The sequence below is a fragment of the Bombina bombina genome, chromosome 2, assembly GCF_027579735.1.
Source record: "Bombina bombina isolate aBomBom1 chromosome 2, aBomBom1.pri, whole genome shotgun sequence".
NCBI lineage: Eukaryota > Metazoa > Chordata > Amphibia > Anura > Bombinatoridae > Bombina > Bombina bombina.
In genome coordinates this window covers 460,448,371-460,462,946 of record NC_069500.1, presented here as the reverse complement: position 1 = coordinate 460,462,946, position 14,576 = coordinate 460,448,371, and the positions used below count along the sequence as shown (strand labels likewise).

General features: G+C 39.3%; 1 pseudogene; it reads right to left on the bottom strand.

The window, feature by feature from the left end:
• LOC128649050 (clustered mitochondria protein homolog) overlaps positions 1 to 14,576 on the bottom strand; it is a 103,294-nt pseudogene that overhangs the window by 83,740 nt on the left and 4,978 nt on the right.

Sequence of the window (14,576 nt, the reverse complement as noted above, 5' to 3'; positions counted from 1 at the left end):
CCGAAAACCCACGCTTAGCTAGAATCAAGCGTTCAATCTCCAAGCAGTCAGTTGCAGAGAAACTAGGTTTGGATGTTCGAATGGACCTTGAATTAGAAGGTCCTGCCTCAAAGGTAGCTTCCATGGTGGAACCTATGACATATTCATCAGGTCTGCATACCAAGTCCTGCGTGGCCACGCAGGAGCTATCAGAATTACCGAAGCCTTCTCCTGTTTGATCCTGGCTACTAGCCGGGGGAGAAGGGGAAACGGTGGAAAGACATAAGCTAGATTGAATGACCAAGGCGCTAATAAGGCATCTACCAATGTCGCCTTGGGATCCCTGGACCTGGACCCGTAACATGGAACTTTGGAGTTCTGACGTGACGCCATCAGATTCAGATCTGGAATGCCCCATAGTTGAGTTAACTGGGCAAAAACCTCCGGGTGAAGTTCCCACTCCCCCGGATGGAAAGTCTGACGACTCAGATAATCCGCTTCCCAGTTGTCCACTCCTGGGATGTGAATTGCTGATAGATGGCAGGAGTGATCCTCTGCCCATTTGATGATTTTGGATACCTCCCTCATCGCCAGGGAACTCTTTGTTCCCCCCGATGATTGATGTACGCTACAGTCGTCATGTTGTCCGACTGAAATCTGATGAATTTGGCCTCCGCTAGTTGAGGCCATGCCTGGAGCGCATTGAATATCGCTCTCAATTCCAAAATGTTTATCGGGAGAAGAGATTCTTCCCGAGACCATAGACCCTGAGCCTTCAGGGACCCCCAGACCGCGCCCCAGCCTAGGAGGCTGGCGTCAGTCGTGACAATGATCCACTCCGGTCTGCGGAAACTCATTCCCTGAGACAGGTGATCCGGAGACAACCACCAGAGAAGTGAGTCTCTGGTTTTCTGGTCCATTTGAATCTGGGGAGACAAATCTGCATAATCCCCATTCCACTGTTTGAGCATGCACAGTTGCAATGGTCTTAAATGAATTCGAGCAAATGGAACCACGTCCATTGCTGCAACCATGAGTCCTATTACCTCCATGCACTGAGCTATGGAGGGTTGAGGAATGGATTGAAGAACTCGACAAGTGTTCAGAAGTTTTAACTTCCTGACCTCTGTCAGAAAGATCTTCATTTCTACTGAGTCTATTATTGTTCCCAGGAAGGGAACCCTTGTGAACGGGGACAGAGAACTTTTTTCTATGTTCACCTTCCACCCGTGAGACCTTAGAAAGGCTAGAACAATGTCTGTATGAGCCTTTGCTTTGTGAAAGGACGACGCTTGTATTAAAATGTTGTCTAGGTAAGGTGCTACTGCAATGCCCCTTGGCCTTAGCACCGCTAGAAGGGACCCTAGTACCTTTGTGAAAATTCTGGGAGCAGTGGCCAATCCGAAGGGAAGAGCCACGAACTGGTAATGCTTGTCCAGAAAGGCGAACCTCAGGAACTGATGGTGATCTTTGTGGATAGGAATATGCAGGTACGCATCCTTTAAGTCCACGGTAGTCATATATTGACCCTCCTGGATCATTGGTAAAATTGTCCGAATGGTTTCCATTTTGAATGATGGAACTCTGAGGAATTTGTTTAGAATTTTTAAGTCCAGAATTGGCCTGAAGGTTCCTTCCTTTTTGGGAACTACAAACAGGTTTGAGTAAAAACCCAGTCCTTGCTCTGCTGTCGGAACTGGGTGTATCACTCCCATTTTTAAAAAGGTGTTCTAAGCAATGTAAGAATGCCTGTCTCTTTATCTGGTCTAAAGATAAGCGAGACATGTGGAACCTTCCCCTTGGGGGAAGGTCTTTGATCTCTAGAAGATACCCCTGAGAGACAATTTCTAGTGCCCAGGGGTCCGGAACATCTCTTGCCCAAGCCTGAGCAAAGAGAGAAAGTCTGCCCCCTACTAGATCCGGTCCCGGATCGGGGGCTACCCCTTCATGCTGTCTTGGTAGCAGCAGCAGGCTTCTTGGCCTGTTTACCCTTGTTCCAGCCTTGCAATGGCTTCCATGCTGGTTTGGGCTGGGGTGCGTTGCCCTCTTGCCTAGTGGCTGTAGAGGTAGAAGCCGGTCCGTTCCTGAAATTGCGAAAGGAACGAAAATTAGACTTATTTTTAGCTTTGAAAGGTCTATCCTGTGGAAGGGCATGGCCCTTTCCCCCAGTGATATCTGAAATAATTTCTTTCAACTCTGACCCGAATAGGGTCTTACCCTTGAAAGGAATATTAAGCAATTTTGTTTTGGACGACACGTCCGCCGACCAAGATTTTAACCAAAGCGCTCTGCGCGCCACGATTGCAAAAACAGAATTTTTTGCCGCCAATTTAGCTAACTGGAAAGCGGCATCTGTAATGAAAGAATTAGGCAACTTCAGGGCGTGAATTCTGTCCATGACTTCATCATACTAAGTCTCCTTCTGTAGCGAGTTTTCTAGTTCCTCAAACCAAAAAGCCGCTGCAGTGGTTACAGGAATAATGCAAGAAATTTGTTGAAGAAGAAAACCTGTTGAACAAAAATTTTCTTAAGTAAACCTTCTTATTTTTATCCATAGGGTCTTTGAAAGCGCAACTGTCTTCTATTGGTATAGTTGTGCGCTTAGCTAGCATTGAAACTGCCCCCTCTACCTTGGGGACCGTCTGCCACGCGTCCCTTCTAGGGTCAACAATTGGGAACATTTTCTTAAATATAGGAGGGGGAACAAAAGGTACACCTGGCTTCTCCCATTCCTTAGTCATGATATCCGCCACCCTCTTAGGTATCGAAAACGCATCAGTGTGTACTGGGACCTCTAAGAATTTGTCCATTTTACACAATTTTTCTGGGATCACCAAAGGATCACAATCATCAAGTGTAGCTAGGACCTCCTTAAGTAAGGGCGCGGAGGTGTTCTAGCTTAAATTTAAATGCTATGGTATCAGGCTCTGCCTGCTGAGAAACTTTTCCTGTGTAAGAAATTTCTCCCTCAGACAGGCCCTCCCTCACCGCCAAGTCAGATTGATGTGAGGGCACTACAGATAAATTATCCTCTGCGTCTGCTTGCTCATTTTCTGTGTTTAAAACTGAGCAATCACGCTTCCTAGGAAAAGCTGGCAGTTTGGATAAAAATGCTGAGAGAGAATTATTCATTACTGCCGCTAACTGTTGCATAGTAATCGCAATTGGTGCGCTAGATGTACTGGGCATCGCTTGCGCGGGCATAGCTGGTGTTGACACAGAAGGAGAGGATAGCGAGCTATCTTCACTACCTTCAGCTAAAGAATCATCTTGGGCTATATTTTTAAGTGTAATTGTACGGTCCGGTCCTTAAGCTGTTTGGACGCTATGGCACACTTCACACATAAATTTAATGGGGGAACCACCTTGGCCTTTGAACATACAGAACATAGGCTATCTGAAGATTCAGACATGTTTGACAGACTTAAACAGAACTTCAATGCAATAAAAATTATTTTTGACAAAAACGTTACTGTCTCTTTAAATAATAAAAGTGCACACTTTATTACTGAAACATCAAAAAACCATCAAATAAACATCCGATTTTAATGAAATTTTCACCACAGTGTCTTAATGCTTTGAAAAGATTGCACACAAATTTTCAGACCAATTAACCCCTTAATGCCCAAACCGGAGCTAATAACAGTTATTAACCGGTTAACACACTACAGTACTATGCCCCGGCTTCCACTGTTGCCTTTACCTTCCTTAGGGATTATTTTAGTAGGAAATAAGCCTCTCTGGAGTCTTTTCTGATGCCTCTGGACTCCCCACGTGAAGCTGCATGAACTGCCTAGGCAAAACAACTGCGCAATTGAGGCGCGAAAATGAGGCCTCCTCCCTCTTCATTCCAGAGTGGAGGGGCCTTTCTGACTAGATTAGGTGTCCAAATAAGTGCCAGGCGCAAATTAAACCCCAAAAGTGTTTTAAAGTCTGAAAAAACACCTTATTTATAGTGAAAAACATGCTAAAAAGCAATCGATTTTTAAGCCCACAGTAGTGTCAACCAGCATAGAGCCCTTAATATAAGCCATCATTTTATACAGAGTCTAAGAAAAATGGCTTACCTATCCCAGAGGGGATTTCTGACAGTCTTCTAGCATTACATGGTCTTGTTAGAAAAATGACTGATCATACCTGAAGCAGTTAAGCCTGCAAACTGTTCCCCCCAACTGATGTTCTCTGGTTTCAACAGTCCTGCGTGGGAACAGAAATGGATTTTAGTTACTGGTGCTAAAATTATATTCCTCTTAGCAGAAATCTTCATCACTTTCTGCTGCAGAGTAAATAGTACAAGCCGGCACTATTTTAAAATAACAAACTCTTGATAGAAGAAATAAAAAACTACAACTAACACCACATACTCTTTACCACCCCCGTGGAGAAGCTACTAGTTAGAGCGGCAAAGAGAATGACTGGGGGGGCGGAGCCTGAGGGGAGCTATATGGACAGCTCTGCTGTGTGCTCTCTTTGCCACTTCCTGTAGGGATTGAGAATATCCCACAAGTAAGGATGAAGCCGTAGACCGGATACACCAATGTAGGAGAAACAGCGGTTTTATTTTTTATCAGAACAATGTCTTTCTAGACAGCTGATTTTACTTCAGAACAACATGCCTGGGTATATTACAATACAGTTGAAACAGTTTGTTACAAAATTCCCCATTAAAATCTCGGAATGCTTTTGTAAACAAATTCTGTGCTATAATCTGCCCCACCACATTTTACCTTCAACTACTTTTAGGACAGACCCAGCTTTCAGTCCTTCCACAGACTTCAGCTCTGAGAAATTATCCAGAACATTCCCATCTAGTTGCAGTGAAAAACAGGTTCTGTGACAGGAATCTTCATGTTCCATTAACACCTGGATTATCTCCTGCACCAACTCTTTAGAAGATACCTGTGCAGATATAGGAGGAGTGAAGACGTCAAATCCTTAAAAGGGAAGTGGAATTTAACTGCATCATGATAAAGTTAAACAATTTACAATGGAAACAAAATTCCTGTTTAATTATATTATTAAATGTTCCTCTTTCTGTTGATATAATTTGTTGAAACATAGTTCCATTTTGTTAAAGCATACCTAGATAGGTTCATGAGAGTGCACTTGTCTACAGCATTATATCTTATTAGTGTTTGTAGTAATGTTATACATTTCTGCAAACATTACTCAAGATAAATTGGTACTATTTCATGGAAAGGAGTTAAATTTCAACAGTGATGTACCAGAAAGAAGTACATTTGAAATAAATTTGATTTTATTTTTAACAAAAAGTAAATTTGAAATAAATTAGATTTTTTTAATACATGCTCTATCTGAAGTATATTGTTAACAAAATATGCACACAACTATAATAAGATTACTTGTAATAAAGAAAAATATAGATTGGTTGTCATATTACATATTTTAAGAATGACATGCAAACTTTAGAATTTCAGTGTAATATCTAAAGTATAATTTTGTCTGCAAACTAGCTCCTCTAGTTGGAAATTAATAATTGTATTGTAATTATATGGCACTTATCTGTCCGAGGGGACTCAAAGCTTTGAATGCACAGACTTCATAATCTAATTGATTATATATAGGGTGTTGGCGTTCTGCCAGTGATTCACTATTATGCTATTTATGAGTTACATTACAAATGCAATAAAACCCTTCAATCTACACAAAGCTATTATTATTTTTTTTACATATTTCTGGTTGAGCTCCACTGGAAAATTCTTTGTAGTATGTTTTGATTAAGAGTCTGATAACATATTATAAGGTTAAATTATAACAGATTCTGACCTGTATATCAAGAAATTCTCCTACTGGCAACTGGATTTTCACATCAAATACATCTTGTGAGCTTTTGGTCTCATTTGTTGATGCTATTGAACTTACTTTACTTTCACTGTTAAGTTCTGTAATTATAAACACAAAAGTATATTGAAAATAAATACACATTTTAGATGATATATTCAAGATTAGTTAAAGGTTTGTGATACAATAGGAAAAAAAATGGTTTTAGAGCACCCCCTTATTAGCATTTGGTTCAAACCTTAGATGTATGTTATTCAATGTTTACATACATTAAAGGAAATAAAACCCTAATGTTATTCTTTCATGATTCAGATAGAAAATACAATTTCCTATTTACTTCTATTTTCTAACTTGCTTCATTCTAATGGTATCCTTTGTTGAAGAAGCAGTAATGCACTAATAGAAGCTATGTAACGCATTGGGTGAGCCAATAACACAAGGTATATATGTGCAGCCACCAATCAGCAGTTCCTGAGCCTACCAAGGTATCCTTTTCAAAAAGAATCAATCAAGAAAGAAAAAAGTCTTTTATGTCCCTTTAACTTGCTAATTGCTTATATATTTATTGCAGCCTCAAATGAAACACTTGTCATTGCAGAGGTACAATCCTGTGAAACCCAGTGCCAACCTGTATTCCAGGCAACCCCCTCCCCCACACATTTGTAAATGAGAAGAAATCATTCGTTTTTTAGTAGGCCAATATATGTGTCAGCAATAAAGGCTGCCATTTCTATTTCCCTGGCTGAACACTGGTTCCCTCCCATCTCTCTTTCAAAATTACTTTATAGGGACATAAAAGTCAAATGTAAACTTTCATAATTAAGGTAGAACATACAATTATACAAAAAAATACAATTTTCTTCTACTTCTGTTATATTTACAGTAATACTTCTTTACTTTTTCCTTTACTTCTTCTATCCTTAGTTAAAACGTTGTTTCTTTCCATGAGAGCATACTGAAGTATGCTTCTGAGTATGCACGTCTTGAGCCAATATGGCAGCTGTTCTTTAAACAATGTTTGAAACAGTGAGCTCCCTCCTGCACCTACCTCAGTATGCTCTTATAGTAAGGAGCCATAATGTTTGTTTAATTTGAAAAAAGTTACCAATGGCACTACCTATGTGTGATAGACCTATTTGTATCTTCAATTATGCCACTAAAGTACGGCAAGATGTGGGTGCATGGTGTATGAGCATAAGTATTGGAGTTACAGAGAAAAGCATACACTTGGGTTGCACTCCTAGGTCAAATTCCGAAATAGTTGCAAGTAATAATCACTTAGTTGCTGATCCAAGATTGGAATGTGGGAATAGGAGTAGACACTACATTAAAATATAACTTTTATTGGGTTTTACAATTAAAATAGGAAAACTCATTAAAACCACACTTAAGTACCGACTGTAGTATATAGAAATATAATGAGCGAATTAATGGTTCAGTTAAGCAGTTATACCTGCTTGCATGCAAGCCTATTATACCTATCTACCGTTATACATAACTTGTATGTTTGTAACAGTGAGAAGCCTCCTGGGCCTACCCTAATATGCTCTTATGGTAAGGAGCCATAATGTTTATAACAGCGAGCACCCGCCTGCGCCTACCTCAGTATGCTCTTATGGTAAGGAACCGTAATGTTTGTAACAGTGAGCACCCTCCTACACTTACCTCAATATGCTCTAATGTTTGTAACAGTGAGCACCCTCCTACACTTACCTCAATATGCTCTAATGTTTGTAACAGTGAGCATCCTCCTGTGCCTACCTCAGTATGCTATTATAGTAAGGAGCCATAAATAGGCAAATTTGATAATAGATGTAAACTTTTGAAAACTGTGTATATATGTATATATATATATATATATATATATATATATATATATATATATATATATATATATATATATATATATATATATATATATATATATATATATATATATATATATATAATAGGATATAAGGAGGCACTCACTGGTCTTTTTCAATGGTGTAGTTTAATTAGCGTGACGTTTCGGGGACACGCTTCCCTTCCTCAGACAAACGTCCGTTTATTAAACTACACCATTGAAAAAGACTAGTGAGTGCATCCTTAAATCCTGATATATACATATATATACACACATACATACACACATACACAAAACAGGGGGTATTTGCACACATTCACTGCAAAAACACCAACACATTTTTAAATGCTGCAAAAAATTGCCTGCGAAAACATCTATGCTTTTATATTAAAATTGTGATCTTATGGCCATATTCTGCTTAGCCGGTCACCAACTTACAAGGTGTCCCAATGTTGACTGGTCGTAATACTACAGTACTTTGCCTTTATGGGCTGAATCATTTCTGCTTTTTCTCTTCATAATAGAATGACACAAAACAGGGGGTATTGGCGCACATCCATTGCAAATAAACTCATGACAGAGTAATGGAGTTGTTTATATAAAGCCAGGGAGTCTCATTGCTAATCACTAACAATTAGACTCTCTCTAACTCCATATACCCTCCATGTAGGCTTCTCCCCTGTGTGTGTTGATAGGTAACACCCACGCTTGTGAAGAGGTACAAAATTAGTGCCTACCTTGCATTAAAGGGACAGTCAAGTCCAAAAAGAAAAAAACTTTCATGTTTCAAATAGGGCATGTCATTTTAAACAACTTTCCTATTTACTTTTACACCAATTTTGCTTTGTTCTCTTGGTATTGTTAGTTGAAAGCTAAACATAGGAAGGCTCATGTGATCATTTCTAAGCCCTTGAAGGCCACCTTTTATCACATGCTTTTTTATTTGCTTTTCACAACAGCAGAGTACTTGTTCATGTGAGCCATATAGATAACATTGTGATCATGCCCGTGGCTTGTGGCAGACACTGCACTAATTGGCTAAAATGAAAGTCAATAAATAATAAATACAAAGTCATGTAATCAGGGGGCTGTCAGAAGATGCTTAGATACAAGTTAATCACAGAGGTAAAAAGTATATTAATTTAACTGTGTTGGTTAGGCAAAACTGGGGAATGGGTAATAAAGGGATTATCTATCTTTTTAAACAACAAAAATTCTGGTGTTGACTGGCCCTTTAAGCAAAATAAGGAAAACATTTACTCACTCATACATACAAACACACTCACAGTACATTACCAAGTCTTGTTGGGACCAAAATAATTTTTTAAAGGAACCTCTGGGGGTCCCGATTCCCAGTTACAAAGTACTGCCCTAGTGGGTGGGATTTTTCGAACCCTGGTATATGCATTATACAAGTCAAGGATCACTACTCCACTATATTATAAATATGTAAATTAGAGGAGAAAAAAATAGTTTTGGTAGCAAATACAAAAAAAAAAAGGTTAACACATTTTCACATTGTGCTCACTTCTGTGGAGTTTTTTATGAGAGGGCACGGATTGGTTAAAATGCAAGTCTGTCAAAAGAATTTAAATAAAGGGGCAGTCTGCAGAGGCTTAGATACAAAGTAGTCAAAGAGGTAAAAAGTGTATTAAAATAACTGTGTTGGTTAAGCAAAACTGGGGAATGGGTACAAAGAAAATGGATTATCTGTCTTTTTAAACAATAAAAAATTCTATAGTAGACTGTCCTTTTAAGGAACCAATTTGAAAGGAAGCTATATTTGATTTAATACTTACAGAGATACAGTTTCAAATATGTCTGTAGGTGAGAACTTAGGATCCAGTGATCATCAATCTGTTTGGTTTAGTATTAATGTGCAGTCACTGCCCACCCAGACTAAAACAAAAGTTTTAAACTTTAGGAAGGCTGATACATGGGAGGATACCTAGTCAACTATTTAAAAGGGCAAACTCTTATTACAGGGACTTAAGAACAATGGGAATTTTTGAAGGGTGCCATATTAGATGCAACTGCACACTGTATTAGACATGTCTGTAAAAGTAAAAGAAAGAGGAAACCAATTTGGTTTTCCAAAGAAGTAGCACATGCTGTAAAGACAAAAAAAGATAGTTGATACAAATTACAGACATGCAAGGCTCCATGTACCAAGCAGCAAAAGCTGCTCCTGAGCCCTTGTGGGGCAGGTTTGCATATGTGAGCCTGCTTCCCGCAATGTAAAAAGCAGTGGTCATTAGACCACTGCTTCTTAAACCCTACGCCACCTCTGAGGTGGCAAAGGAAAATCACAGAGCTTGCTCGCTCTCGGTGATTGACAGCACCTTCAGTCACGAGATTGGTTGCGCAAATAAAGGGGCGGGCATTACACACTGCGACGAGAGTGTAATGATGCATACGGGCCCGAGAGTAGTAAAGGCGGGCAGACCGCTTCGCAAGTTGAGAAGCTGTCCGCCCGCCTTTTGGTACATAGAGCCCACAGTCAGATGATGATATGCAATTATGGAGGCTCCAACAAAAAAGACTAAGAAGTTAATCAGTAAGGTTAAAGCTCATGCGGAAGAGAAGATAGTACAGTCAGTAACACAATGGGGACAAAATCTTCTTTAGATATATCAGTAAAAAAAAAAACAACTAATGTTGGAATAGTAAAATTGAAAACAGTTAATGGTACAATAGTAGAAGGAGATAAGCAAATTGCAGACTGTCTCAATGATTACTTCTGTCCTGTTTTCACAAAAGATTGTGAAGATAGAATGTCTATGCTACAAAAAATGGAATTAGCTTAACACTAATACTTTTTACAGAGGATGAGGTTTTGTTGGTATTCATCCAAGGGTTTTAAAGAAACTTCGATCAGTGCTATCCCTTTAATGTAGTACCTGTTCAAAAAATGGCAGTAGGGAAAAGTCTGGTAACTACAAGCCAGTTAACTTCAGTAGTAGGGAAATTAATGGAGAGTCTCTTAAAAAAAGAATTATGACTTACATAAAGACAAACAATTTAGGAGGACCCAAATCAGTCACCAATTGTGCAAGTTCTCCCACTTAAGAAGATGAGGGAGGCCTATAATTTTCATCATAGGTATACCTCAGCTATGAGAGACAAAATGTGGAAACAAATCCAGACAATCACATTGTCTGATTTGGAAAGAATATATTTGCAAATTATGGTGGAAAATAAGTATTTGGTCAATATCAAAAGTTCGTCTCAATACTTTGTTATATATCCTTTGTTGGCAATGACAGTTTTCTGTAAGTCTTCGCAAGGTTGTCACACACTGTTGCTGGTATGTTGGCCCATTCCTGCATGCAGATCTCCTCTAGAGCAGTGATGTTTTGGGGCTGTTGCTGGGCAACACAGACTTTCAACTCCCTCCAAAGGTTTTCTATGGGGTTGAGATCTGGAGACTGGCTAGGCCACTCCAGGACCTTGAAATACTTCTTACGAAGACACTCCTTTGTTGCCCGGGTGGTGTGTTTGGGATCATTGTCATGCCGAAAGACCCAGCCACGTTTCATCTTCAATGCCCTTGCTGATGGAAGGATGTTTGCACTCAAAATCTCACTATACATGGCCCCATTCATTCTTTCATGTACACGGATCAGTTGTCCTGTTCCCTTTGCAGAGAAACAGCCCCAAAGCATGATGTTGCCACCCCCATGCTTCACAGTAGGTATGGTGTTCTTTGGTTGCAACTCAGCATTCTCTCTCCTCCAAACACGACAAGTTGTGTTTCTACCAAACAGTTCTACTTTGGTTTCATCTGACCATATGACATTCTCCCAATCCGCTTCTGGATCATCCAAATGCTCTCTAGCATACTTCAGACGGGCCCGGACATGTACTGTCTTAAGCAGGGGGACACGTCTGGCACTGCAGGATCTGAGTCCCTGGCGGGTAATGTGTTACTGATGGTAGCCTTTGTTGCGTTGGTCCCAGCTCTCTGCAGGTCATTCACTAGGTCCCCCCATGTAGTTCTAAGATGTTTGCTCCCCGTTCTTGTGATCATTTTGACCCTACGGGGTGAGATCTTGCGTGGAGCCCCAGATCGAGGGAGATTATCAGTGGTCTTGTATGTCTTCCATTTTCTAATTATTCTAATTATTGCTCCCACAGTTGATTTCTTCAAACTAAGCTGCTTGCCTATTGCAGATTCAGTCTTCCCAGCCTGATGCAGGACCAGGGTGGAACAGATGATGTAGTATATCTAGATTTCAGCAAAGCATTTGACATCGTCCCACACAACAAACTAATTCACAAACTGTATCTCCTTGGTCTAGAATATTGTGAACGGTGTAGAATGATGGCTTCAGGATAGAAAACAGAGTGTCTTAGTAAATGGAGTACATTCAGCAGAGGGGCTGTTACTGGTGGTGTTCCTCAGGGGTCAGTTCTGGGGCCTGTTTTCTTTAACATATTTATCAGAGATTTCAGCAAAGGGCTACAGGGAGAAAGTATGTCTGTTTGCAGATTATTCAAAAATGTGTAAGAGAGTAGATGTTCCCGGGGGGGGGGGGGGGAAGAAAAATCCAACCGTTAATTACAGACTCAATGACATTTTACTGACTGTTACAAATGAGGAATAGGACTTGGGGATTATTTAAAATCTAGTAAACAATGTAGTACTGCAGCGAGTATGGGCAGTAGAATGCTTGGATGTCTTGGTAGAGGTATTTGCAGCAGAAATAGCAAGGTTGCCACTTTACAGATCATTAGTTAGGCCTCATCTTGAGTATTGTGTGCAGTTCTGGAGGCCATACCTTCAGAAGGATATAAACAAACTGGAATCTGTGCAAAGGAGGGCTACCAAAATTGTACATGGTCTAAAAAGTAAAATGTACCAGGAGTGGCTCAATGACCTAATTAAGTATAGCTTAGAGGAGAGAAGGGAAAGAGGTGATATGATAGCAACTTTCAAGTAAATTAAATTAAAGGGCTTAGTAAAGTTGAGGCTGTGAATATTTTTCATTAAAAGAAAAATTTAAGAACAAGGGGTCATCTCAAGATGAAGGGTAGTAGATTGAGGAGTAATTTGCGGAAGCATTTCTTTACAGAAAGGGTGATTGATTCATGGAATAAACTTCCACAAGAGGTGATAATGATAAACACTGTGGGGGACTTTAAGAATGCCTGGGATAAACAGAAGGCTATCCTACGAAATAAACAACACAAAAAAATGGTGTAATTAAGTACACCAAGTAGCGCTAATCTTATATCTATATGCATATATTGAATAGAAAATATATATATAAATATATATGTTGTTATATGTATAACAAATACATCACCCACAGTGTATAAAAATATATTCCCAAAACAAAGGATAAAAGAAAACCCTATATAGACCAAAATTAGTCCAAAATTATTCCAAAATTCATAGACAAATAGATATGCAATACATAAACAAATATAAAAATATGTCTCAAAAGGATAGTCCGACAGCTCCTCTTTTAAAGGTGGTTCCACAGACCTTGTAACATGTTTTTCTGAAAAAGAGAGGAGAAGAGCGCAGACTCAAATGTAGAGTAATATTCCTTTAATACATATGCACACACGACAAGTGGCAACTCACAAAATATATGATTAAAAACAGCGAATGAACACAATGTGTTAACGTTACAAATGTAACTTATCCCACACGGCACCGGCTCAGCATGCAGCTCCAGAAGTAACAGTTCCATGCTCCTGAGAGGATGACAGCAATACTTGGTCTGGGTAAGCAGCGATGTTCTCAAACTCTGCCTAAGCTCCATGTACTGGTATGAGGAAAGTAATAGTCTCTGTCCCGCCAGTAAATATAATTAACACAAGCGGTAAGTAACTTGACCCTCGGCACACAAACCAATAAGTTCCCAACTGCAGACCGGGAACTACGGTGGCCTCACTGGATCAGATAGGGACGGTCCTCTACGCGTTTCGTCCCGATACAGCGGGACTTTCTCAAGAGTGATTATTCAGATGCTGCAATGCTCTCTATAAACAGAGTGGGATGCATACACTCCCAATTATCGAACCAATGGGGTTAGCTCATTGAAAGGTGTATATTGATTACTATTAAAAAGAACATAGTGGCACCCTAATAGCGTTAGAACATGGATCCTACGAAAGTTTATACTTTTTCTATACTTTCTGGGCCTATGGCTCTTATCTGCTGTCAAAATCTATGTTTCTATAAATGTATCTTAGAAATTCAACACCAATCCAGTCTCCATCTCTTATGTGGCTCAAAATCTTAGAACACACTTTTTTACTCTTTATTCAGGAGGATGGTGGTTTAGTGAGCTCAGGAGTTGACAGATTTATTTAAAACATTGGATTAATTCAGAATACTAAGGACAAAGTGAAATGATTTCATATAGGGATGCAGCTAAATAATCCAAAAATGTAATAGCCAAACAAGAATTTTAGGAGCACAGTATTCTAAATTGCTTGCCTGTTTTATTCCATGTATCAAATAAAGAGGTAATGCTAACATACCTATATAATGTAGACTTTCTGTGTCCCACGCCTTCCACGAAGACTAAACTTTAATATATTTTTAGATCTAACCTCAGGGTAAATATTTTAAAAGCAAGGTCATATTGCAACGCTTGCTTATTAAGCCCTCTAGCAATATCTTTTTGCAGATATGAAGCGTTCTACATCTGCCATTAAACAACCACCATACAAATTCCATATGAACTTTAAATTATGTCCATACCTAAATGCTAAGGTTAAAGTCCATCTATCTTTACATCATCTTGCCAAAATTATTTATAAAGATACTGTTAGTAAATTCAAACACCTGGCTATCTCTAGGCACATAGGATTTTAGATACTTTAGCAATTGTAACTTTTTTTGCACACATTCCAGCTTGCTACAATGTTTTGGTCATAGATCTTGTTTCAACAAGAGAAATACAGCTTGTATTACTGTTCCCACACACCT